This window comes from Mesocricetus auratus, unplaced genomic scaffold (assembly GCF_017639785.1).
Source record: "Mesocricetus auratus isolate SY011 unplaced genomic scaffold, BCM_Maur_2.0 Super-Scaffold_100031, whole genome shotgun sequence".
Taxonomy (NCBI): Eukaryota; Metazoa; Chordata; class Mammalia; order Rodentia; family Cricetidae; genus Mesocricetus; species Mesocricetus auratus.
The window spans coordinates 6,771,733-6,797,250 of record NW_024429212.1 but is presented as its reverse complement, the minus strand read 5'-3'; the positions used below and the strand labels follow the sequence as shown (position 1 = coordinate 6,797,250).

The 25,518-nt window shown below is 48.6% G+C and overlaps 1 long non-coding RNA gene across 1 annotated transcript; it reads right to left on the bottom strand.

Annotated features, from left to right (window-relative positions):
* Positions 1–568: 568 nt before the first annotated feature.
* Positions 569–25,363, bottom strand: LOC121135185. The gene is made up of 4 exons (XR_005872401.1): positions 25,146–25,363; positions 14,760–14,871; positions 3,690–3,810; positions 569–727 (listed from the first exon to the last, which is right to left on the bottom strand). It is a non-coding gene; the product is annotated as an uncharacterized LOC121135185 (long non-coding RNA).
* Between the last annotated feature and the right edge of the window lie 155 nt (positions 25,364–25,518).

The following is a 25,518-nucleotide window of genomic DNA, read 5'->3' as shown; positions in this document are numbered from 1 at the left end:
GCTGTTTGTTAAAGTTGACAATAGATAAATAATGACCAGAAATCAATCTTTTCACTAAACTTCAAGAAACAAAAGATATCTAAAGGAATTTCATTATTTCTTTAAGACATCCCGGCGGTTCCACAGGCTCTGTGTACAGTTTCTGCTGCTGTGATTAAGAAGTGGTCTCTGTCCCCGGATGTGTGTCAAACTGAAAAACGATAGGTCGGGTGGGCAGGCTGCGGGTCCCTCTCTTGCCCCCAGTTCACTGCCCACTTTCCTCCACTTACGATCAGCGTGCATGCGCGCAAACTGTTTTGAAGGAAACTAACTCCCTGCTGGCTTAGCAAAAGCACTTATCAATGATGATGGTGACCCCAGCAGACTGGGTCACCTTATACAAATGTTCACTTACACCTGCCAGGCGTCAGTTTGGAATCCAACCTGTTTCCATGGGTGTGGATACACGGGAAAGCAAACTTGTGGGACACAGGTGAGTTTAGACCTTCTGTGATGATACTTGATGGTTTATCTGTAGTAGCATCAGAAGGCTTAGGGCCCAGAGGCTATGAGAAAATAAAGCAGGACAGAAAGCTTATCCTTTTATTTTTGGAAAATAAACCTCCATGACCCATCTGCGCCACTGTAACTTCAGGACAAAGAGGCCAGAGTCAAATGCCCTAGTCATCGCTGTCTTCAAATATGGGGCCATTACAATGTCTCTGATGGAAACCAGCCTTTGTAGCACCTAGAAGGGATGGGGATGCTGAGGAAAACCATGGCTTCCAGCTGCTGTCCAGGCCCTGTGTGGTCCAGACACCCAGCCTTCTCCTGCTGAAAAGCAGAATACAATAGACACCCCGCCTTTCAGAGACCCAGAGAGACTCAGGGTCTGCACAGGTCCCCAGGTCCCAGGTCAGTATAAGTACAGGAGATAGGCTGTAGGTAGAAATTGGGACAGGATTCTACATACACAGCCACTCATGTACATGGAAGCTGGTGTTCTACCAATGACACTGGAGAGGGGGCTGGAAAAGTCAGCAGGCGGAGGAGGGGAGAAACGGGTAATTTTAAGTCACGAATTACAGAGCAATGCACCCACAAGTCTGGGTTGTGACTCACTTTGACGATTACCTGGGCAGGCTTCTGGTCTGTGTCACCCCTGTGAACCTGCAGGGCCCAGCACCTGGGTCCAGCTGGCCTCCTCCCGCTCTACAGAGCCTGCTCGTCCTCACCGTTCCAGAAGCTTCCTGGGCCCTTGGCTCAGTGACTAGATTCTCACTGGACTGTGGGAGCCGAAAGCAGGACTGGACCCTGCTGTAGTAAAGGAAAGATTCTGGGGCACAGGCTGGGGCAGAATCTAATCTTGGGGGACACAGAGCGTTCTACAAGTTCTCCAGAAAGAAGTTAATGGACATTAAAACTGCTAAACACGGGGCCAAAGAAACCAAGGTTTCCCGACCTCCTGCGTGCCACTAGTGCTGGGCAGCTGTGGATCAAGGGCCTTCTGGAAGACTTTCCAGCCCAAGTCCTCTCCCAGCAGGGAGAGGCACCACTGGGTCTTCATTCTAGTTTTCAGCCCCATCCCCCCCCCCGCTTTTGTGTATCTGCCCCCACCCCCACCCCTCCTCAGAGTTCTGTGCTCTTTGCCCTGGATTTCCACCTCCCAAGCTGCCAAAGCATGTTCCACAGCAGAAACTGGGACGTAGAGGTTCTGTGGCCCCTCCCCCTCCTCTCCTTCCTCCTTATCTTCTATCCCCCTTCTCTCCCATACTCCTCTCTCTTCCCCCTTCCTCCTCCTCCTCCTCCTCCTCCTCCTCCTCCTCCTCCTCCTTCTCCTCCTCCTCCAACCCCCATATCCATCCCCAGAATTGTCAAGCTTCTGACCTTCCGAGGCATTTGCTCAACTGAAATGAATGCTTGTGATGGTTGGATGTAAATGAGACCCATTTGGAGAAACTGAGGCTGTGCCCTGGGTCAGGACAGAGTCGGGAATCCTGTAAGTCGGGGTGTGAAGCTAGCACATTGGGGTGTCTTGGGGCTGCTCTCTAAAACATCCGAGGCACCAGAGCCTCCATGGTCACAGGCACAGGAGAGCACACTGCTTACCAGGACCATCACTGTCACAGGCACAGGGGGCACACTGCTTACCAGTGTCACCACTGTCACAGGCACAGGGGGCCACACTGCTTGCCAGGGGTTAATCTCTGCTCTTGGAGTTGTGGTTCATGTTATCCGTAGGACAAATGTTACAGGAAACCTGGTGTCTGGAGCAGAAGATTCCCCCAACCCATCTCTGGCAGTTTTGGGGGCTTTAATTTAATTAACTTTAAAAGGCTCAGAGCATATTGGTAAAAGGCACTCCCTGGTTGCAGCCACAGGACTATTAAGAGCCTGCCCAATTATGGGGGAGGGGCGACCCCTCGCACCTGGTAATTAAAATTGCTAATCACCAGCAATTATCCAGCTGAGCCTGGGCAGGGGAGAGACCATTTGACCCTTTACCCACCGAGGGAACAATGTTTGCAGCCCATTGCCAGGCGCTCAGCAAGGCTGTCCCCAGTCCCTGCCTATTAAGTGCCTCTAATAGGAAACCAACAAAAGAGCCGGGACATCTGCAGGACGACCCGGGCCCCAGGTCTGAGAGCACAGGTGCCGGCCATGGGGCTGCCAGAGAGCGGAGAGCAGGGAACTGTGTGTGTAATTAAAAGAGCTGTACTCTGCAAAGCTGGCAGCCCAGGCCCAGCCCGCCAGGGCCGCTGGTAATTAGGTCCCACCATTGGGGAGAGCCAAACCGGGAGGTGCCCTTTTCATCAAGCCTGGGGTGGGGGCCTTTTTTTTTTTTATCTTTTTCTCTTTAATGAATCTTCTCCCTTCTCCAGCATAAATGAGAGATGTCTTTTTAAAAAGACGTCTGCTGAGAGGGCCTCAAGTGTGCAGCCTTCTGTGTGCAGTGAGGTAGGGTGAGTTCTACTCTGATGCCTGGAAGGGGAGGGAGGTGGCAGGGAGGGCCATAGAAGGGACAGCCGTGACCTGTTCCCGGACTAGTTGTCTGGATTCCCACAGGGCTGCTTTCTGGGAACTCCCAGGTTTAGCACCCTGGTCAGCCCTGTCTTGATGGCTCACACCCGTAATCCCAGCACACCGGGCAATAGAGGCTAAAGGGTCAGCCTCAGCTACAGAGGAAGTTGGAGGCCAACCTGTACTATGAATGAGTGCATGCACGACTCCCTTGGCCCATTCCTCCGATTCATAGACTTCCCCGAGTTTTAGGGATGTCGCGGTCTAAATCTAGAAGCACATCCTGGGTTATTGACTTCTTTGCATCTAAAACTAAGGACAGGGGATTGAGTGAAGTAGGAAGGATACCTATGCATGTGACCTGCAGAGCAGCCAAGGCAGATGGATCTAGAGCCAGATGGAGTCAGGAAAACCCCATGCTGACCTAGTGGCCCTTGGTGCATTATGGAAACCAAAAGGACCTAAGCTGTTGTTGCTTTTAAGCATGCATTCTAGGGCTGGAAATGCAGCTCGGTTGATAAGGGCGCTTGCTCAGCAAGCGTAAAGCCTTGGCCTCCATCCCCAGGGTTTCATCTCCAGTACCACATAAGCCAGTCTCTCAAAATGTAGAGGCAGGAGAGTCACAAGTTCAAGGTCATCCTCCACTACGTAGTAAGTTGGAGGCTAGCCTGGGCTACAAGAGAACCTACCTCAAAAATAAACAGATGGGAGCCGGCATGCAAAAGAGCCTGTCTCATAGGAGCTGGGCATGGTGGCACATGACTTCAGTCTCAGTTCTCAGGAGGTAGAGGGGGGAGGACGGACGGCAGACTGAAGGTGTGAGAAAGACAAAGCGAGTCTTGAGAGTCTTAATCGTGCCTTGCTAGGGTCCACTGCATTTGCCCCTCAGACTGGCTCCACCCACTCACACAGTTGGTCATAAGCCAGATGGTTCATTTTCAAAGGTGTTTTTACCCAGCCTAGGTCAGATACAAATGGAGAGAAAACAGTAGACCCCTGCTAATGCTTGCTAGTCTAGCTACCCCTCCAAATGATCAAGCCCCCTAAAGGATGCCCAAACTAGAAATTCAGAGTCTAAAGTTACCAAATAGCCAAGCTGGCCTGCAAGGTCATGCAGCCAGTGAGTTGTAGAATAGTCATGAAGAACAATAGTCATGTTGTTGAGAAAACCAAACCTAAGCTGCAAGGACTAAGATAAGGCGGAGGCAACATGTAAAATTGTCCCCTCAAATGGAGGGTCATGTGTCAGAATTCTTAAATTATGCTCTGCGCTCAATCAGCTTGCTTGCCTTTCAGGCTAACGTCTGGCATTGCGAGGTCATAAAGTAAGCTGTCCCTCTTTGACTGCTCTGCCTCTATAGTGTTCTCATTATTAAATGATAATGCTTTTATTATAAAGTGTGGGTCCTTGTCTCTTAGGAAAAAAATGAAATTAGTAATCTATATAAAGTCCCCCAAGGCCCACATAAAAAAAGAAAAACACTTCTGCTACATCCCAGGTATGACTATCTACTCCTCCCCACAGTGGCGAAGACCAGGTGTGAGTTACCAGCTAAACTAGCCACATTCTCACAAATGAGCTTCAGACATAGACAGTAGAGCTTCCTGAGATGATAGCATTAGTCTTCTACATAAACAGCAACTACAACAGGAATTGCTGTCAGTGATGAAATTGGAACCTTCAAAGCCACATACAAAATGTGGATCTATTACCCAAAGCTTGACAGATTAATTCCTATGGGATTTCCTAACAAGGCCAGAGTGATGTTAATCGCTGACCTTTAATATTGCATAGCAGAACACATTAATATTTAGAAACCCTGCATAGCTCAGCATGCTGGCAAAGATGCTACTCCATATCTAAGATGGCAATGGTAACATGGTAAGAAATGATTTCAGATACAATGTTAGATTCTGTCTTGGTTAGGATTTTATTGTTGTGAAGAGACACCATTACCACAGCAACTCTTTTTTTTTTTAGCTTTATTTATTTATTTATTTATTTATTTATTTATTTATTTGGTTTTTCGAGACAGGGTTTCTCTGTATTGTTTTGGAGGCTGTGCTGGAACTCGCTCTGTAGACCAGGCTGTACTCTAACTCACAGAGATCCACCTGCCTCTGCCTCCCGAGTGCTGGGATTAAAGGCGTGCGCCACCAACGCCCAGCCCACAGCAACTCTTATAAAGGAAAACTTTTAGTTGGGGTTGTCTTATAGTTCAGAGGTTCAGTCCTTTATTGTCATGGTGGGACATGGTGGCGTGCAGGCAGACAGGTGCCAGAGAAGGAGCTGAGAGCTCTACATCTTGATCTGCAGGCAGCAGCAGGATATGAACTGAGACACACTGGCCAGGCTTGAGCACCTGAGGCCTTAAACCCTGTCCCCTGGTGACACACTTCCTCCAGCAATGCCACACCTCAGTAGTGCCACTCCCTCTGTGCCTGTAGGGTAGTTTCACTCAAACCACCACTGTACTTTCAGAGACCAGCACTGTGACACTTGGGTGTGGTGCCTATGAAGTGCTTATCTAAATGAAGCAAAATTCACGTGTGTGGTCACGTTCTTCAACCAGAAGAAGGCACAGACTCTGGCTCCTACAAAGCCATGCAACTCAGAAGCGAAGGAATCTTAACAGGGCTAATAGAACTTAGGAACTCAGAAGACTCATGAGGCTCCTTCCTGAGATCGTTCGTATATGACGTAAGAAATTTCAGAGTTCCAGGCAACTGACTGAAAGTTGTGCAAGAGACAGTAAGGACGCAACTTGCATGAGTCACCACATTCCTGCAACTAATCCCAATGAACTCACTGGGTCTCTAAGCTAGGATCAGCTTCTGGTCTGTCAGTGCTCTAACTGAGGCAAACGGGCATTTATTCACATTCCACCAGGAAAAGTCACACAGCAAAGAGACGCAATGAGGAACACCCAGGACCTGTGCAATGGGCCTCAAGACCCACAATAGCATGGCTGTGCCAGGCTGGCTTCCCTATACAGTATAGCCAGGACCCCATGTTTCTGTGGTCCTTTGCATCTTCACCGGTTGTGATAATCATAGAGCCATTATATAAGGGAGCTAACACAATGTTTTGCTTTCCAGGACATTCAAATGATGGTATAGACAGTCTATCAGCTGGCTAGATCACTCCTAGCACAAGAGTCTTCTCCATTTACCATTCTCTCTCTCTCTCTCTCTCTCTCTCTCTCTCTCTCTCTCTCTCTCTCTCTCTCTCTCTCTCTGTGTGTGTCTGTCTGTCTGTCTGTCTGTCCACATGCATGCACATGTCTCAGGAAAATAAAGAAATAACTGCCTGCCTAAGTCCTTACACTTGCTAACCAACCTTCCTATCTATCTTCTACTTAAGTATCTACTTCCCAACTATCTGTCATTTATAAGTCTACACATACATAACTATCATCTATTAATCACCTACCATCTAAGAACATATCATCATCTATCTAGAGACATACCATCTATCTGCCCCCTTTCTGTAAACACAGCCCTAGGGTTAAAAGAAGGGAATTTTCTAGAGTGTTAGCTCTCTTGTACGATGCCACAGTTTTCTTTCTAGGCAGATGTGCATTCATTTTTGTTTTGCAAATTTTATTGAGAACTTCTCTAGTTTACCATACAGATAGAATGTGAACTTTGTTGCCCTGTAAGTGTTCTTCAAAACCTTCCTTGGGGACTGGAGAGATGGCTCTTACAGAGGATGCTCTTACAGAGGACCCAGTTCAGTTCCCAGCACCCACATGTTGGTTCGCAACTTTCTGTAACTCCAGTTCCAGAGCATCCAACACTCACTTCTGGCTTCAGCGGGTACTGCATGATGTGCACATACATGCATGCAGACAAAACTTCAAACACATAAAATAAAATAAAAAACTCTTAAAAATCATTCCCATCTCTTCTTTTTCTTAGATGCGGCTTCTAAGCCATGACCTAGGATTAGGCACGCACAATCCTCGTGTCTAGTGAGCGGGTCCTGCCTTTGAGCTTCCCCAGCACCCGCCCTTTCCCTTCTCTCCTCTCTGCTCTACCAAACAGTTCAGGACACCCCGAGACCCATCTCACAATCACAGTAGTAAAGCATGAGGTGAGGCCCACGTGTATCCTGGGTGCTGACACATGGCACACAAAGCTCTGTCTTCAGAGACGGACTCGGGACACAGAAGGCTCACTGCTCTCATCCACTGCCTTGTAGAACACAGAGTCCCCAGCCAGAGTTCACAGGTTTGTCCAGATAGGTGCAGAGAGTGACGACCTCATCTGGAGAGTATGCAGTGTGCCCTGCGTGACTCTGGCTGCTGCCAACACTGTGCCTTGTGCCCTCCTCTTTTCATGACCCTGTCAGACGGTGAGAGAGCCATGCAATGCCCTGACTTGTTCCCCTACTCTCTGCAGTGATGGCTAAAGAGAAAATTCCCTACAGTCTACCAACTTTTGAAAAATAAGTTTTAAAAAGGAATGATGTTTACAGTCCTTGCCAGTTGCCCATGACATGTAGCCGTCTCCATTCCCAACTTGGGTCCTTGACCAACACACTTGTCTCTTCTTGGGGAGGCTCCTCAGGCCAGTTGTAAACCAACAGTATAATTTTCAGCTCACTGGCTGGCCCTTGCCTCCTGTTGCTCTGAGATCCACAAATACTGCTGTAAGTTGACCATTTAACCTTCACGAGTTCTTTTTAACCATGATAAAACCCACCAACAAAACGTACCACTTTGCCTGTTTTAGACACCTTGTTCAGGACTGCTGTCCCTAGGGGGACCTCCAGACCTTCTTATCTTGCAGAAGTAAAGGTGTCCCCCATTGAACAGGTCTGGTAGCTACATCAGGCTTCAATTTTTTAAATATCAGTTGTTATACATTGTTACAAATCAATAGCTCAAAAAACATTCCTTTCTCTTCTTTTTCTTCAGATGCAGATTTCTAAGCTATGAGATAGAACAAGGCACACACACATCCTTGTGTCTAATGAGTAGATCCTGCCTTGGAGCTTCCTCAACCCACATGTCTGTTCTTGGGGAGCCTTCTCAGCCTAATTGTGAACCAACAGTATCATTTCCAGATCACTAGCTGGACACAAAGACAAAATCATGACTCAAGAAATCAGTGCTTTGAAGGACAAGTCCTGTGTACTCCACATTAAGGGACATACACATCCATGTGCACCACCATGCCCAGCTTCAAAAGCCATCCTTGGAGGATTTTTTTCCTTGATCATTGTTGCTGATCACCTGTTCAGAAAGAAACAGTACTTAGGACATCGTGTTTTCCACTCGTTCTGTTGCTGTCCCCTTGGTAGTGCCAAATACCATAGGATCATGGGCTTCTGCTCTTTGGATTGAGGCCCTATCATTGAAAAATTTGAATGGATTCTGTAAACACTGACTCTGAGCTATTTAGTAGCCCAAACACCTCCAGTGTGGAATCCCCAGTCGCCTCAAAAAAGCACAAGAATTCACAGAAGCAGTTCTCGGGTTTGGTCATCTGCCTCTACACTGTTTCAATTTAGGATTACAGCTTTGGAGGCACACAGTGGATCTGTGTGTTCTCTCTATACCCCAAGCACCAAACAGCCACGCCATCCTCGGCGTCTCATGTTGAGTAGTTGGTGTTTTTCATCAAGAAATCCACAAAGTACAGACTGGGGAGACGGCACAGTTCAAAGTGCTTGCCTTGTGAGAATGAGAAGCCGACCTCAGCACCCAGAATCCGTGTGAAAATGCAGGTATGATGCCACCTGCTTGTAATCCCAGTGCTGAGGAGATGGAGAAAGATGGAAGGATGCTTGGGGCCTTCTGGTCAGCGGACCTGGCCTACTCACTGAATTCTAGATCAATGAGATACCCTGACTCAAGAATAAGAAGGAATGTTCCTGCAGACCAACACCTCCATATTCCCGTGCACATCTGTATCCATGCGCACATGCATGCACACACACACACACACTCTCTCTCTCTCTCTCTCTCTCTCTCTCACACACACACACACACACACACACACTCAGTGATCAAAGCAGGTGGCAAGGTCACTTCTTAGGGAGAATGAGGTGGGCTAGGTATCCTCTTCATTCTAGTCAGGCAGCCCAGGTCTCAACTTTGACTGTGCATCCCCGGCAAAGGCTGGGTGAGCAGCACCAAATCTTCAGGGTACAGCCAAACACACTTTAAAATCCACAGTCCCACTGCCCCAGGCCTCTCTCAAAGCCAGCTTCTAGAAAGCATTTGGGATGTCCATGGCACAGCTCTAAGCAGACAGGGCAAGGTTGGTCAAGCCAGGCATTCAGATCGTGCCGGGAGTTGTCACAATGGATGACACCTGCTCACATCCACCAGATCCCAGAGAGGATCCAGCAATAGTGTCCTTTCTTCCCCACAGCCACCATGGTAAGTAACAGAGAAGCCTTGAGTCCCTGGTGACTGCATTTCTGCCTGGTTACATCCTGAGTTCCAAGGCTACCGAAACAGGCACCTTCTGGGGAGGCTGGGGCATGGCGCCCTCCTCTGGCTGTGCAGCCCTGCCATCTGTCATCAAGGGCTACAGAGAAGCCACCCTCTACCCTAAGCTGGGGCTGGAAGCAATTACCTGTGATTGATAGCACTAAATATGAAACCACATGTACCTCATCCGGGAAGCATGGAATCAGGAGGCGCATTGTTAGTGGGGGAGATGAATGGAACTCAAGATAACCTCGGCAAATTAGACATATGTCAGCATGGAGCTTTGTCAGTAAGCAGGCTATAAATTACAGACATATTGTAAGTCCATAAACTCTTCTAATGAATTGAATGGCAGTGGTAATCCCAAGCGGAACATACCGCTTAACCTTCCTCAGAAGTTAGCCCTGGGGCCTCCAGCAGGCAGCCAGCTGATGCATTGTGAAATAGTCATTAATACTCTCTCAGAGAGCTTGGGCTGCAAGACGAACTAGACAACTTCCCTGTACTTTCCGCATTTTTAGAAACAGAAGAGCGTGTGTGCAGTTCCATTATTTCATAGTTAATTTTCGAGCGTCCTCCCTGGAACACAGTCATCATTATCATTCTCTTTTCTCTGCCTTGACCCTGTCGACCCTGCCAAGGGCATGGAAGGCCTGAGCTCCTCTGGATCGTGCATTTCTGGGTGGTTACTGGACACAGCGAGGGGCATGCAAGGCTGAAGTGAATGCTCTATACCCTGAACCAGGAAAGCTGGGATTCCACACACAGGCACCACCCGTGGTATCACGCTCAGTAATTAAGGGAATCTATAAACAATCACAAGACACCAGGCAGAACCTAGAGGCTTCTGGGTCCTTTCTGATAGAGGAAGGGCACTGTAACAGCTAAGGCAATTCCCCCAGTTCACTCTTGAGGAGGAATAACCGGCAACTCTGTTGGTCAAAGGCAAACTTTAAATTCAAATGGGAACATTAAAGGTAATATACCACTATGTGACTCTGCTGACACAGTAAAGAGCATTCTTTGCTTCTTAGTCAAATGGAGGCAAAGCAAGCCAGAGCCAATGAACACATAGTTATCATATAACACAGGTACAGGCATTAGTGCCAGTGTTAGAAAACTAGAATTTTGCAAATGAATTGCCCTTGTATATGTGTGTCCTCTAAGGGGTCTGCTAAATCTGGGTGTTAAATGGAAGCATGGCAGATGTATTTGACTGCGGCTGCGGACACCTCTGCCTGCTGAGGACCTACAGCTCATGATTCTTACCTGACATTGACAACTGCAGGTTTACAAGGTAGATCTGAAAGGCAACTTTCTCTGGTTGTAGAAGAAGGTGTTTAGAGATATCACTGTTGGAATGAACCACAGTGTTTCCTACACCGATGGGTAGATGAGTAACCAGGGTCCAGTCTTACACAGTCCACTTACTCCTGCACAGGGATCTGCAGGGACCTTGAGGGAAAATGCCCTAAAACCACCCATTTCATTAACTGTGTCCTTTAGGGGATCTGAGTGACTTACTCTTTAAAATCTCATCTAAGAGCTATGAAGAAGAGACAGTGCCCAGCCCTACGTGGGATGTCCTTCTCACTGTCATTGGCTCAGAGAACATAAGAGAGGAGGTAAGAATGTAAGAGCTGGGGGATGGGGAGGATTGCTTCTGTGCAAGCTTTGGGACCTGAAATAGTTCTCACACTCACGAGCACAAAACAGCTCTAGCTACCTGCACAAGATCAGTCTGGCCCCGTACCTTACTGAAGAGCAGTTAATAACTGCTGGCGGTGGGGGCTCACTCTGTTTTGAATGTGGTAGAATGGTCATTTCCAGCACACCCATGCACAGATGGGCAGTGTTACTTGGACAAATCAGATAAGTCAAACTGAACCAACATCCCCTCACTGGCAGGACCATAGGATCCAACATCCCCCCTGGTAGTCCCACAGGATTCACACACACACACACACACACACACACACACACACACACACACACACACACACACACACACACGGCAGGTAGCCTGTCTGTCTAACATCACTGAGTTCATGACCACATCGAGTCATTGCTCACTCCTCAGGCTCTGGCAAGACGCGCTGGAGAGGTGGGATTGGGTCCTTCTATGGGCAGTCCTGGGATGTCCTGGCCTGGACCACCCTGCTGTGGTCACAGGAACATTTCCTCTGCCTCCCTCCCCCTGGTGGCCCTATGGCACTCCAGCCCAATCTTGCCTCCATATCTCTTGGGTGTTTCCCATGCATGACACTGTCGACTCAGTATGTCCTCCCCTAAGAGGAAGCCCTCATGTCCAGGCCAAGTAGGCCTTGAGCTGTCACCAGCCATTATGGTAATATCTCACAGCTAATTACCCTGCATATTGTAGCTTGAACTCATAAAATGGCCATATTACCAGCACAGCAGGCCTACCTGCCTTGTACTTGGATAGACTCAGAGGCAGCAATGTGATTCAAAGCTCTTTCACCCCCTTTACCCAAGTGCACAGACAATTAGGAGCGTCAGCTTTTGTGGCTCAAAATAATGACATACTCCTGCCTCTCACGACCCTGGACTCAGCTCAGTGGTTCCATCAGGTAGTGGTTGAGGTGTCTTTGTGGCCTGTCAGGGATGATCTGGGGGGCCAGATGGGTGCTCACCATCAACCAATCCCCGCCACCCCATCTGCACGTCTGTCCAAGGGACAGAAGCACTTACTCCTTGCTGTGGTTCAGCGCTTGCTGGCTGCCTGCTCGTTTACGTGCATGCATGCGTAGTCTCCGACGCCCTGTGAGCTGTGGGTTGCAGAGACATGGTCTGCTGCTCCAGTGGACAAAGCAGGAGCCTTCCCAAGAGCCCCTGTGGAGCCAGCCTCTGCCCCTGCATGGGTGTTGGGGACAAGCAGAGGTGGCAGTTCTAACTGAGCATGCTGAGTGCTTTTCTGTCCTCAGATTCTCCCACCAGACCCCAGCAGGCTCTCTGCTGTGACTCCGTGATGACCCAGCAAGGCAGGGGGAGTCTGGAAGTGTTTCAGGTGTTGAGCCCAAGTTTAAGGAAGTGTCCACCACCTCTTGAGATGGGGACCCCGTCTGTGCAAAGACCACTGGCTTCTCAAAAGCACCAGGGCACAGGAGGATGGGGACAGCTCACGTGCTCTTCCTCAGACCCATGCAGCGTCTGTCACATCCACAGGACACCTGGAGATATTTGGGTTCCAGGTGGTGGAGCAGCTCAGACATCGGAGGGGACTGAGAAGCAATCTGGAAATGTAGGGTCGGGCTCTCAGACTGACAGGGATCTAGCCAGCAGCCAATAGCTCCTGAGTCCCATTCCAGGAGTAGGGAGACCTTCACAGTGCCAAGCGGTCTCCTCACATGCAGTGCAACACCAGGGATACCAGAAATGTATTTCAGGGAGTGCACACAGTCACTGGTCCTTCCTCAGAGAGACCCTCTAGGCAACACGCCGCACACACCTGCAGAAGGCAAGTCTGACGCATCTGTTACCATGAGAGCTCCGAGGAGCAGTTCAAGCAGCTCCTAAATTTCTAACCATGCAATGGCCTCCCTGTTAATCAAGAGAAGTTGGTTTTCTTTCCTCAAAACCTTACAGAAACAGTTCCTCATTTAGGAAAACCACAGCCTAGCCAAGAAAGGTCATTCATTCCAGGATATCTGACATATGGACATTCCTGCCACTGCGTCTGTGTGGAGACATTGCATGTCTGCATATGTGTCCTCCCAAAGGGTGCTTCCATCCCGCTAGGTGTACAGAAACAGTCTGTGAGCCACTCTTTCAACACCTATAGCACAAAGTACCAGCAACAGTCAGCAAGCATGGCCGGCACTTAGACTATCCTCTTCCGTATGCCCGTGGCTAACCTGGGTGCTTGCATACTGAAATATGCACTATTTTGAAATTGATTTTGGCATTACAATTTATTTGGGTTAATTTCCCATGTTAATTTTAAGGAGTTTCCAGGTGTGTCGATTAGTTAATCAGATGTGACATTACGACATTTGTTGAGGACAGTGATACCTTCCATTTGGGACATGGCTGGTGTATTAGTAATTTTTCTGTTGCTGTGATAAAACACCATGACCAAGGTAACCTATAGGAGGAAGGGATTGTTTAGATTTATGGTTTTAGAGGGACGAGAGTCCAGCACCGTCCAGGTGGGGGAGTGTGACAGCAGGGGGGTGTGGTTGGGGGGAACAGCTGAGAGCTCACATCTGGAGTCAAAAGTAGGAAACACACACACATACGTACATACATGCATACACACATACAGATATACACACATACACACACATACATACACACATACATAATACACACACATACATACACACACTTACATACACACATATACACAGCAGGTGGGTGTGGTTGGGTGGAACAGCTGAAAGCTCACATCTTGAGCCAAAAGTAGGAAACACACACACATACACACACGCACACACACATGCATACATAAACACACATAGTTACACACATGCACACACATACATACATACATACATACACATACACACACCACACACACCACACACACATGCATACATAAACACACATAGTTACACACATACACACACATACATACATACATACATACACATACACACACCACACACACCACACACACACACATACACACCACACACATACACACACAGAGGGAGGCGGGAGAGAGAGAGAGACAGAGAGAGGGAGAGAGAGACAGAAACAGAGACAGAGACAGAGAATGGTGAGTCTTTTGAAACCTCAAAGCTACCCCCATTGACACACTTCCTCCTAAGCCTCACCAAGCAGCACCGTGACCTGGGGACCAAGTATTCAAAAGCCTGAGACATCCCCTTCAAACCGTCACATCTGGAAACTGCAGCTTTGAAGGACAGTAGAGGTGTGCCGGCCTCTCCAGGAGACCCAGCTTCTGGTGCAAGATGCAAAAGCAGCCCCTTAGCTGAAGCAATGAGGCCCCCACAGCTCCCTCATGCACCGACTTCACAGAGCTGTCATGTCCCTGTGCTCTGAAACCGTCATACAAACACAGCAAATACCCAATACTTCTAGCACAGGCCCCACAAGGACAAGGCACTCTTGGAGACCTCGAAGGAGGATTGAGCAGGGCCTTTATCCATGGTGCCACAGAGCATCCCTGAGATGTTCTCCACCATAGCCCGAGGACCACGGCTTTATGAGAGGGTACCAAGCTTGATGTATCATCAGAATCCTTGTTCTCCCCAAAGAATTAAAAAGTTATTTCAGAAATTCATGTTGGGCAACCCCTAAAGTGTGTCACTGATTCTACTGACTTACCTGTCGCATGGAGGCAGGAGGACCCTGCCTGGCCATCAGAGCCCAACCTGCAAAGGCATAGATTCAGTTCTCCGAAGACTAAGATCTTCAAATGCTTCCAGGTGATTCAAATCTGTGCAAGAAGACAGAAAGGATGGAAGGAGTGGGCTCCCCAAGAATACAAACAGGCCCCTGTGAGCTCCAGCAGCCGTGACCGTGCACCCCGAGGCCTTCCCAGGTGGAGTATCAGGACCCTCTAACACTCTCTGCATTTTTAGTCAGCTGGAGAAGCAACAGGCTTCAGTAGAGACCATGCTGGGCCCCCGGGAGTAATAGCGTGTAAAACCCCAGCCATGGCATAAGATCCCTCTCTGCAGGTATCCAGGGTGGAGTCATGTGGAAAGGGCCCCAGGTCCTGGCCACCGGAGCCCAGTATTGTAACGTGCATTCTTCCCGCCAGCCTGGACCCAGTGCCTCGTCAACTCCAAATAACACATGGAGACTCTGTTAGTTACAATGCTGCCGTCCAATGACCAGGGCTTCTCATTGGCTAATTCTGTCTTAAGTATTAAACCATGACTACTGCCGGGCGGTGGTGGTGCATGCCTTTAATCCCAGCACTCGGGAGGCAGAGGCAGGCGGATCTCTGTGAGTTCAAGACCAGGCTGGACCGATAGCCTCCAAAACAATACAGAGAAACCCTGTCTCGTAAAAGCAAAAACAACAACAACAAAAAACCATGACTACTAATACATATTTCTATAAGGTCTTAATCTTTCTGAGGACGGCATCCTGACTCATCTTCTCTTCCCTGGGATCACATGGCGACCCTCTACTCTTGACTGCATTTCCCAGAGTCCTCTTTGACTTCTAGTCCCACCTATCTAGCTTCCCTATTGGCCAACAGTGCTTTATTTATACCAATCAGACAAACACATACACAGAAGGACTTCCCCCCCCATCACAGTATAGTCGCCAGAGGTGAGCCAAAACACCACCTAGAGGTCTGAGATCTGTGCCAGGGAGGTGGGAAGAATGACCCCGGGGACAACGAAGCACCGTTTGTAGATGTCAGGGCAGATGGGGAACAGCCCTGGCTTACTGCACGGCCAGGACAGCATCCTTCAAGTGGTGGTGACCAGGGGCCCACCTTCTATGGCCCTCGCCAAGTCCCTGATGCCAAGGCCTGCCAAGGACTACAGGAGGAAGACATTCAGCTCATTCTTTGGGTTTGGTCCTGGATAAAAACTCACTCCAAGTTCAACGTCAACCCTTTCCTCCAGTCCACTGACATTCCCTGGGTCACTTGGCAGAACCGTGAAGCCGCAAGTCTCACTGTAGCCCCTTAACCTTCCTTACCGGCTCCTTTGAGGGGCTTGTTTCTGAACACCTTCACCATCTGGGGGTGCTCACTGCCTCATCAGACAAGAGAGGTGCCACGGAAAGAGACTACAAAGTTGTAGACCAGTGGTTCTCAACCCATGGGTTGGGACTCCCTTCAGGGTCAAACATCCCTTTCTCTGGGGTCACCTAAGACCACACTTACATTATAATTTATAACAGTAGCAAAATTACAGCTATAAAGTAGCAATGGGATTTTATGGTTGGGGGTCACCACAACATGAAGAACTATGTTAAAGGGTCACAGCATTAGGACGGTTGAGAGCCACTGACCTACAGGAACCGGATACCTGGAATGGTACGTCACCATCATCATGAGATGTCTGCGTGGCAGAGGGAATGTCTGAAAAGAGCACAGATAAAACTGTGATGGAATTTAATTCTTTTCAAAGCAAAATGAGATTTGAAAACTTTGAAATAAAAAAAATCCTTTAAGCCAGTTTGTGTTTCAGCAGATTTATATCCTCATGTCATTTTTCTCCCCAGGGACAGGATTGTACAGCAAGGAACCACACTGGCCATCTGCAGAGGACACACACCCTCCTTCTAAACAAAGGTGAGCAACACATGCACCATGAACACTGTGCCTGGGTCAGACCGGCGTTCAACCTGGTTCTAACATGAAGAATGGTGACATTTTAAGGACCCAAATTAATTTTTATTAAAATTGATTAATCTAAATAAAGTAGAGTGAGGACACGTAAAATGGCCTGGACCTTTCCACTGTTAGATGAAGACAGTGCACAAGTCCCACGGCCTTGGGTTTCCAGTAGCCTTGGCATCCCAGCTCCTGCCCAGGTAGGCTCAGGAGCTAAGGGGAGGGCATAGCCCCCAGGCTCTGTGCAAGCGCTGACACTTGACCTTGGCCTGTATCCCGCTAAGCTTTGGGCAGTGATGAGATCTTGAAATGGAATTAGCCTGGTGTGTCCTCATCCCAGTGGGAGCCACGCAGCTCTACCTCTCTTGTCTTAATGGCTTCCTCACTACAGAGCTCCAATTGAATAGCCGTCTCCAAGACATAGAATCAAATCTACCAGTGTAAATCGATGGAAAGGAAATCAGAACCAAAGGCTGGGTTGTTTTTACAGAGAACCCTGAGCAAGGCAAGTTTGCATGGAGCCCCCTGCCCACCCGGAGACTCCCAGCTCCACGTGGCAGGGTCAGGCACACTAATGGATGAAGCAGACTTTGAGAGCAGAGGTTAAGGATGAGGTTATTGCAAGGGAATTGAAGTCTGGCCTGCCCACCTCCCAGAGTGACTAGATATCAGAATGAAGGAACAGCATCATTGAGTGTCCAACTTCAAATGAAGATACTGGAGTTGTGACTGTCCCCAGGGCCCCTTGCCTAGTACCTTTGTGTATGTGAGGTTTAAATACACAGAGTCCTTAGCCCCACAGAGACAATGAGACAGCCAAAAGGGAACTGTGGAGGCTTAGAGTTGGAGGCGACAATGTTGGGAGCGGGCCTCTATCTGTGCACCAGGCTCTAGTAAACCTGGTGGGGCAGTGGGGGGGGGGTGGGGAGTGGGGGGGGGGAACATGATGACTCAGCATCTTGTATTACTCTCTCCCTCCCCGTTTCCTTTAGACCTGCCCATCCTACACACACACACACACACACACACACACACACATACACACACACATACACACACATACACACACACACACACACACACACACACACGCACGCTGCCATGGAAAACCATTTCCTATGTTAATTAATTCTTTAGCATCAAGGCTGACCCATTATCAATTGCAACCCTGCCCCAAAACATACAATTTCCCTATTTTGTTTGTGTGTCTGTGTGTACAGACTTTCAAATGTGTGTAGGCACAAGTGTGCAGATGTGTGTGTGTATATAAAGACTCAAAGATATTATCAGTTGTCTTCTCCAGTCTCCTCTACTTTATTGAGTCGGTGTCTCACTGAACCCAGAGTTCACTGGTTCCAGTTAGTCTAGCTAGCCAGCCTGCACCAGGGAATCCCCAACTGCTGCTTATCAAGTGTTCCCCCTGGCCAGGTTTCATATGGGTTCTGGGGTCCTCACCCTGCCAAGACAGTGCTGCATCCACTGAGCCATCTCCCCAGAAGGCATGTGGCTTTTAAGTGGCCCACAAAACAACCATTTCAAGCAAAGGAAAAAGTCTAATGGTGAAACTTCAGCCTCCAGAGCCCCTGGATTCCAAGGAGCTGCGTACTGTGTCGACATCTATGGTTGGTTCTGTGAACTGCAGAACCCCTGCCGAGTTTGCACTCGGGTCAGCTGGAAGCAGGGCACACAGTTCTAAACACCTCCCTGGCATCTCCCAGTTGGCCCTCTAGTTCCGAGACTGCAAACTCATGTTCCTCTGCGCTGTTGTAGGAATAGGAGTTTTCTGGATGCTGAAAGGATGGTTGGGGTAGCACTGGGCATGATTTCAGGAAGAAGGGAGCCCAGAACCACTGTGTCATCCTGCAAGGTTAGGCTCTGTTCACCAGGAAAATTGTCAGCAGGGAAAGCAAAATCTCCCAAGCTCCTCTGGGGGAACATTTGAGTTACTGACCAAGAAGGGAAAAAATTCCACCTTTCCTGGAACCTTGGAGTTAAATGAAATCAGCCGGGGAACAGAAAAGAACTGGGAGGGGTTATAAAAGGTACTGAGATGCCAGGCAAGAAAGAAAGGATATGAAATATGCACGTGTGTGTATGTGTGGCATGTGTGTGTATGTGTGTGCCTGTGGCATGTGTGTGTGCAAGTATATGTGTGTGCATGTGTGTATGTATTATGAAGCATCTGCACGTGTGCCCATGCATGTGTAAATGCACATGTGCATACACGTGTATAAAGTGATGTGTGAACATGCATGCCTGTATGTGCCTATGTGTATGAATGCACATGTGTGTTTGTACTTCTGTGTATGTGACAAATAACTGGCTCTCTGTGTTTTGAAGACAGTTCTTCCTCTGGGGTTGCGATCTTTGTGTCTTGAGAACTTCAACAACTTTGGCGTCTCTGTCACGACATCTTCAGGTAGAAGGACACATCGTATGTGAAATGAAAGTCTCTCAGTCTCTCTCTAAGTGTGACATAAAACTATAATCCCACTTCTCAGGCCTCAGCTTCTGCTGGTGAAGCTTGGCCTGCAGAGCACACAGCTCAGCCTCCTCTTAGCACACATTTCCAGCACCTTTGTTCTGAGTTTTAAAGAACCTTGACTAATTCACTTTAGCGGAAAGCTAATCCTACACTGTAAGGCTAAGTATAAAACAAGTGACGTTCTCAAGGGGTGACAAAAATGAGCAGGGAGGGATCATTAAGTGCTCATTAGCTGCGTGTTGTCACATTAACTATGGGGTGTAACACCAATTTTCTCTTCTTTGTCATTTGCCAACACTATCCCCCATCACGGAGCAGTCTGGCAACGAGAGCCTCAGCAGCTGCTCACCCTTCTCTGCCCCATGGGGGCCCCTGAGCTTTGCTTCCACAGCCGTGAGCCCCAGTCAGGGTCGGCACTCTGGACCAGCCACTGCCAGATCTGCGTGTCCAGGAAACAGTCACGCGCAGGGAGAAAGGAAGCCTGCTGTAAGTGTGGACTTAAGTTTAAAATGTTCTTCGGTGGATGGAGAGACGGCTTAGCAGCTAACTGCTTGCTGCCCTCACAGAGGACCTAGGTTTTGCTCTCAGCATCTGTGTTAGGCAGCTCATAACCACTTATATTGAGTTCAGAGAGATCTGATCCCCTATTCTGGCCTCCTTGGGTTCCTGATGTAGATGAACTCACCCCAGACTCACACACATACACACAAATAAAAAATAAATCTTCAAATGTCCCACAGTGAGTGTGCATGTGTGTATGTGTGTTCTTGCGTGCTCAAGGGCACATATGTGTGGAGGCCAGATGTCAACATCAGGTGTAGGGCCTTAGGCGACTTCCACTTTGGTGGTCGTTGTTGTTACTGTGGTTTTAAGGCGGGGTCTTTAACCACCACCTAGTGTTCACCAATTACAAGGGACTCAGTAAGTCCCAGGGATCCACCTGTCCCTAATCTCACCAGCCTTGAGATTACAAGCACATACCACCATGCTCAGCTTTTTAATGTAGGCTCTGGTGGACCAAATTCAGACCCCTGAATTATCCACTGAGCCATGTCCTCTGCCTTCCAGTCTTAACCCTTAGTCACTGTTAGTGCCAATAACTGGAGGCCTGACACTGTGAGTAGATGCTATACCCCCCAGAGGACACCTGAGGATGCAGTGTGTTTCAGTCCTGTGCCCCTCAGCTGCAGGCCTAAGGGAGTGGTGCTGAAGCTCTCCCAACTAGAGCTACGTGAGCAAGCAGTCTCTCGAACTCTGTCCTTCCAGTTAATGATGGTCTTTAAAAAAGAAAACTGGGAGCTGGGGAGATGGCTCGGTCAGCTAAGTCCTCGCAGCAAAAGCATGAGGATGTGAGTTCAGGTCCCGCAGTAAAAGTCTCCGTGGCACTCCTGTATAGTCCCACAGTAAAAGTCTCCGTAGCATCCTCTATAGTGCCACAGTAAAAGTCTCCGTGGCATCCTCTATAGTGCCACAGTAAAAGTCCCCATGACACTCCTCTATAGTCCCAGCACTGGGAAGATGGGGATAAAATATTTCTGGGGTTCTCTGGTCTATCTGGCTCTAAGAGACCCTGTCTCATACAAAGAAGGTAGAGAGTAACTAGAACATCTGGTGTCAGTCTCTGGCTTCCACATACTCAGGTATGCACACACATACACACACATGCATACACACATGCACACACAAGGATACACACATATACACTTGCACACATGCACACGCACACAAATGCACACATATAAATACATACAAGAAAACTGAATTCAAGCTCTGCCAATAGAACCCTTCTCTACAGTACTATTTTACAAATAACCAGTTGTTTGAATAAACATGTGTGTGTGTGTGTGCACACGCGTGCGAGCGTGCGCATGCACTCGTTGATATGTGTGTGCATTTGTGTATGTACTGTAAGCCAGAGCACAGCCTCAAATGTCCATGCCATTCCTCAGGCCCCGTCCACTGTTTAGTTTGTCTGTTGTTTTTTGAGTAGGTGCCTCTCACCAGAGAGGCCAGGATGACTGGTCAGTGAACCCCAGCGACCCCCCTGTCTCTGCCTCTTCCCGAGTGCTGGGATTACAGGTATCAGCCACAACATCCAGGTTTGCCTATTGCTTTTAAGATGGGCTCTGGGGCTGGAACTCAGGTCCTCATGAGGAGCAAGCACTTTACCAAATGAGCCATGTCCCCAGCCCTGAGTAGTTTTGTCTCCGACAGTTTTATCTCCGCTGATCTCCCGCCCTCCCAGCTTCCCAGTCATCACTAAGTTCTCTAGCAGAACCCCACTTGCACAGCTGCTCCTGCACACCCAGGAGCCATCTCTGTGCTTTGGTCAAGGCCAGGCTGTGGACATGACAATGGTGACAGGAGACTACGTGGCCTCAGGATCCATAGCTTCTATAAGGACATTCTAATGACCCCACAGCAATGGCACTATCTCATGTCAGCTGGAGATGTATCCAGGTAGTGACTGCATTTGACTTTGCCAAAATTCTTTCTTACAGTACTGCTGTATTCCTTATTTGAATTCAAAAGGGTGGACCTGACCTCCGTGAGCATACTTGCCAGGTTCCTGGGCTTTGTGTCTGGAGCGGCTCCTACACGGGTGACCCTGGCTGTCTGTTACAGCATGCGTTGGGTGACATTGAATTGGGGAGAAACTGACCGCTAGTCTAATGTCCAGGAATACCATTGGAGGAGCTCTGAGTCTGCCAGGAAGCATACTCCAGGAGTGAAAGAGGATAGTGAGTGAGTGAGTGAGTGAGTGAGTGAGTGAGTGAGTGAATGAATGAATGAATCCAGAAAGGCCTTGAAGGCTTTCCTTACTCAGCGAACCTTTCCTGTTGCTTCCCCAGAAAAATCAAGCTCCCTTGGTGTTTCTCTCATCAACCCCTCAGGACAAGAATCCTTGGAAGAGAAAGCAATAGTGGTCAGCTGAAGTCTGCAGAGACTCTCCTGTGGCCCTTTCTAGAGGGAATAGGCTGCTGGTCACAGGCCCACCGTGACCCATGAGACGGAACTGGTCCTTTCTGCCTTCGGCAGCATCTCTGTGACAGCCCCGTAGCTCTAGGCTTCTTCTGTAAGGCCTCCAGAACTCTCTCTCTCTGACACCACACATCATCCAGGGAGCTCTATTTAAAGCTTTCTAAAGACAAAAGTGAGGAAGACAATTATATAGATTGCAGGGACCAAAGGAAGGAGCTCCAGACAGAGAGAAACTCGGAGTCAGTAACAATGTAACACAAACAGCTCAGCAAATAACAGAGCAATTTCCAGCTAATAGGACGGAACACCTGAATCCATTCACATGCCTGATTAGACACCGACAACGCACACCCATAGAGGAAGATTATAAGTTGTAATATGTCTTCCCAGAAGCAGAGTCTTAACCACTGTTTGTATACTTCTCCAATTACATTCCTTTAATTGTTTCATTTAGAAAACAGTTTACATTATAATAGCCGGCATCACTTCTGTTTTTAAAACAATTGGTTGTATGTATATTGCCAAATTATGGGTCTGTAGGATATTTTCATAAGTGAAAACAACACAAAGAGGCTTTGAGAAGGATCTTCGGTTGGGAGTCTGTGACCTGAGGGCCCACGGTGTGGAGGGTGGTCCCTCTCCTTCCATTCACAAAGGGGCACGGAGAAGGCAGAGAGACCCTGCTGGGCTTTGGGCCTGGCTCCCAAGGTCGTGAGACTGTACCAGAACCAACCTTGAGAAACAGGTCATCCGTGTCACCCCAGCTGAGAGGTGACAGCGGTCAGAGTGCATGAGAATAACTGAGCCCAGCTCTGATCCAGACTGTCCCACGGAGCCCCACAGAGGCAGAGCCTACAGAGGCAAAGAGAGGCCCACTGTTCTCAATACTGAGCTTCTGAGGCCTCTGCCTGTGTTAGGAAGAAACCGTGACTCACCCAATGGTGACTGGAAGACAAGGACAGTGAGACTCAGAACAAGCAACATGTCCAGACCACTAACTGGTAAGTGACTGAGCCAGGAAGTAAATCATGCAATCCGACCACTCAGGGGCCTTGACCACAGTGAACACAGCCTTTCCAGAGTGCAATTAGACTTGAGGCATCTCTCCCAGGAGCATCCCTAAGCAGGAAGGGACTTCTTTCTTTTTTCCTCCAAGACAGGGTTTCTCTGTGTAGCTTTCGAGACTGTTCTGACACTCGCTCTGTAGACCCGGCTGGCCTGGAACTCATGGATCCACCTGCCTCTGCCTCCAGAGTGCTGGGATTAAAGGTAGGCGCCACCACCACCCAGCACAGGAAGAACTTCTACAGGAGGGAAACTGGGGCAGAAGTCTACTCTGCTCTTCTCCACAGGAGCTGTGCACAAAATGAGCCTAAGCAGGCTTCAGAATGCAGAGAGAATCAGGAGGCAGGCTGGGGTACCCAGGGCTCTCTGCAAGGATGCTGGCTACATATCCACAGGTCATGACCTGAAGCAGGAACTGGGGTATTTTCTCCTTATTTCTTAATTCATTTTTTACATTCCAATCCCCATTCCCCAATCCTCTCCTCCCATTCTCCCCACTCCCCCTCTCCCTCCACAGAGAGGGTAAGGCCTCCCCTAGGAAGTCTAAGTCTCTCCTATCAGACTTAGGTCTGAGGCAAGACCAAGTCTATCCTCACACCCCTGTGTCTAGGCTGAGCTGGGTATCTGGGATATTTTCTAAACTGTCATATCTGTGGTTTTTTGCTTGAATTCTCTATGGTAAGAGAAATCCTGATCACTTAAAAGGACCCATGGGGCTAGAGAGATGATTCAATGGCTGAGAGCACTGGCTGCTTGTCCAGAGTATCCGGGTTCAGTTCTCAGAACCCACGTGATGGCGAGAAACAGTCTGCAACTCCAGTTCCAGGGACTTAACACCATCTTCTGTGGTGCACATATATTCATGTATGCAAAACACCCATACATATTTAAAACAAGCAATAAAATGGGCATGGCAGCCCACTCCTGTGAGTCCAGCATTTGGAGGCAGAGGCAGGAGGATTGGGAGTTTAGTCATTCTTGGCTACATACTGAGTTCAAGGTCAGCATGGGATACATGAGGCCCTATCTCTAAATTATTTATTATTTATTTTTATTGTATATGTATTGGTGTTTTGCCTGCATGTATGTTTGTGTGAGGGTGTTAGGTCCCCTGGAACTGGAGTTATAGACAGTTGTGAGCCATCATGTGGATGCCGTGAATTGAACCAGGGTCCTCTAGAAGAGCAGTCAGTGCTCTTAACTGCTGAGGCATCTTTAAAGCCCCCACTATTTTTTTAATTATAGATATTTTTAAAAACACTATTTGCCTCTTTCTCCATCACAGGAGATGCAGGAACCAAATGCCTGGGACTCATGGCTGTTCCTCCACCAAGGGTACAGCAGGAATGGGTATCCACTTTGTCCCAAACCAGATGTGAGTTAAAGTCTACTTTCAATGAAATGGGTGTCAACAGATCAGTATTCTGAATTCCCTCTTTGTTTAATATGTCTCAAAAACACTCATGTATAAAATTCTTGCTAAAGGGTAGCAAAGATCAGAGGAACATTTGGGGGAACTAGTCTTTAAACTGGAATCCCAGGAGGTAACTGATACCCTGACTGCCCCCTCCCAGTGAATCCAGCACCTCTGCAAACAGGCAGCAAGAGCTCTGTGGCCTGAGCAGCCCAGACACCCTCTCTGTGTGGTTTTCTTGAGTCTGGCAAAGCTGATGACTTGTGTGGCCCGTGGGTCAGCAAGTGTGACACAGGAAGGGCTTGTCTCTAGTGGGTGTGCTATCTCCCCAGTAGTGACCAAGCTCAGTGAACCAGGATGGGGCAAGAACCAGGTCACAGCAGGTCAGAGGCATGAGCCACGCTGGGCCACAGGACAGTTCAGCCCTGCAGAGATAACCCACAGAGTTACAGATGACAGTACCTATCAGTTGTTTTAGGAGACCAGGTTTCGGGATGACTTCAAAGACTGCCTGCTGGAGTGAATCTTCTCAGTTAGCCCTGGTCCTAAGTGCTGCCAGGCCCGCGTAGAGGACCTACCACCACACCAGCATCTGACATTTGACTTCCTAAACAGTCGTACAGGTAGGAAGTCACAGCTACACCACCGACCCAGCATGTCCTCTGGCCATGTCTCTCCGTCTTCAGTCACTCAACTGAGTCACAGCCTGGAGAGCTGTGGCCACATGTCTGGATCCTATTCAAACCCTTTATTAGCTCACAGGGATCAAATCATGACATCCGTGCGGTCCACAGTGCTCTGTGTCTTTATGGATACCACGAAAGTTGGATGTCTC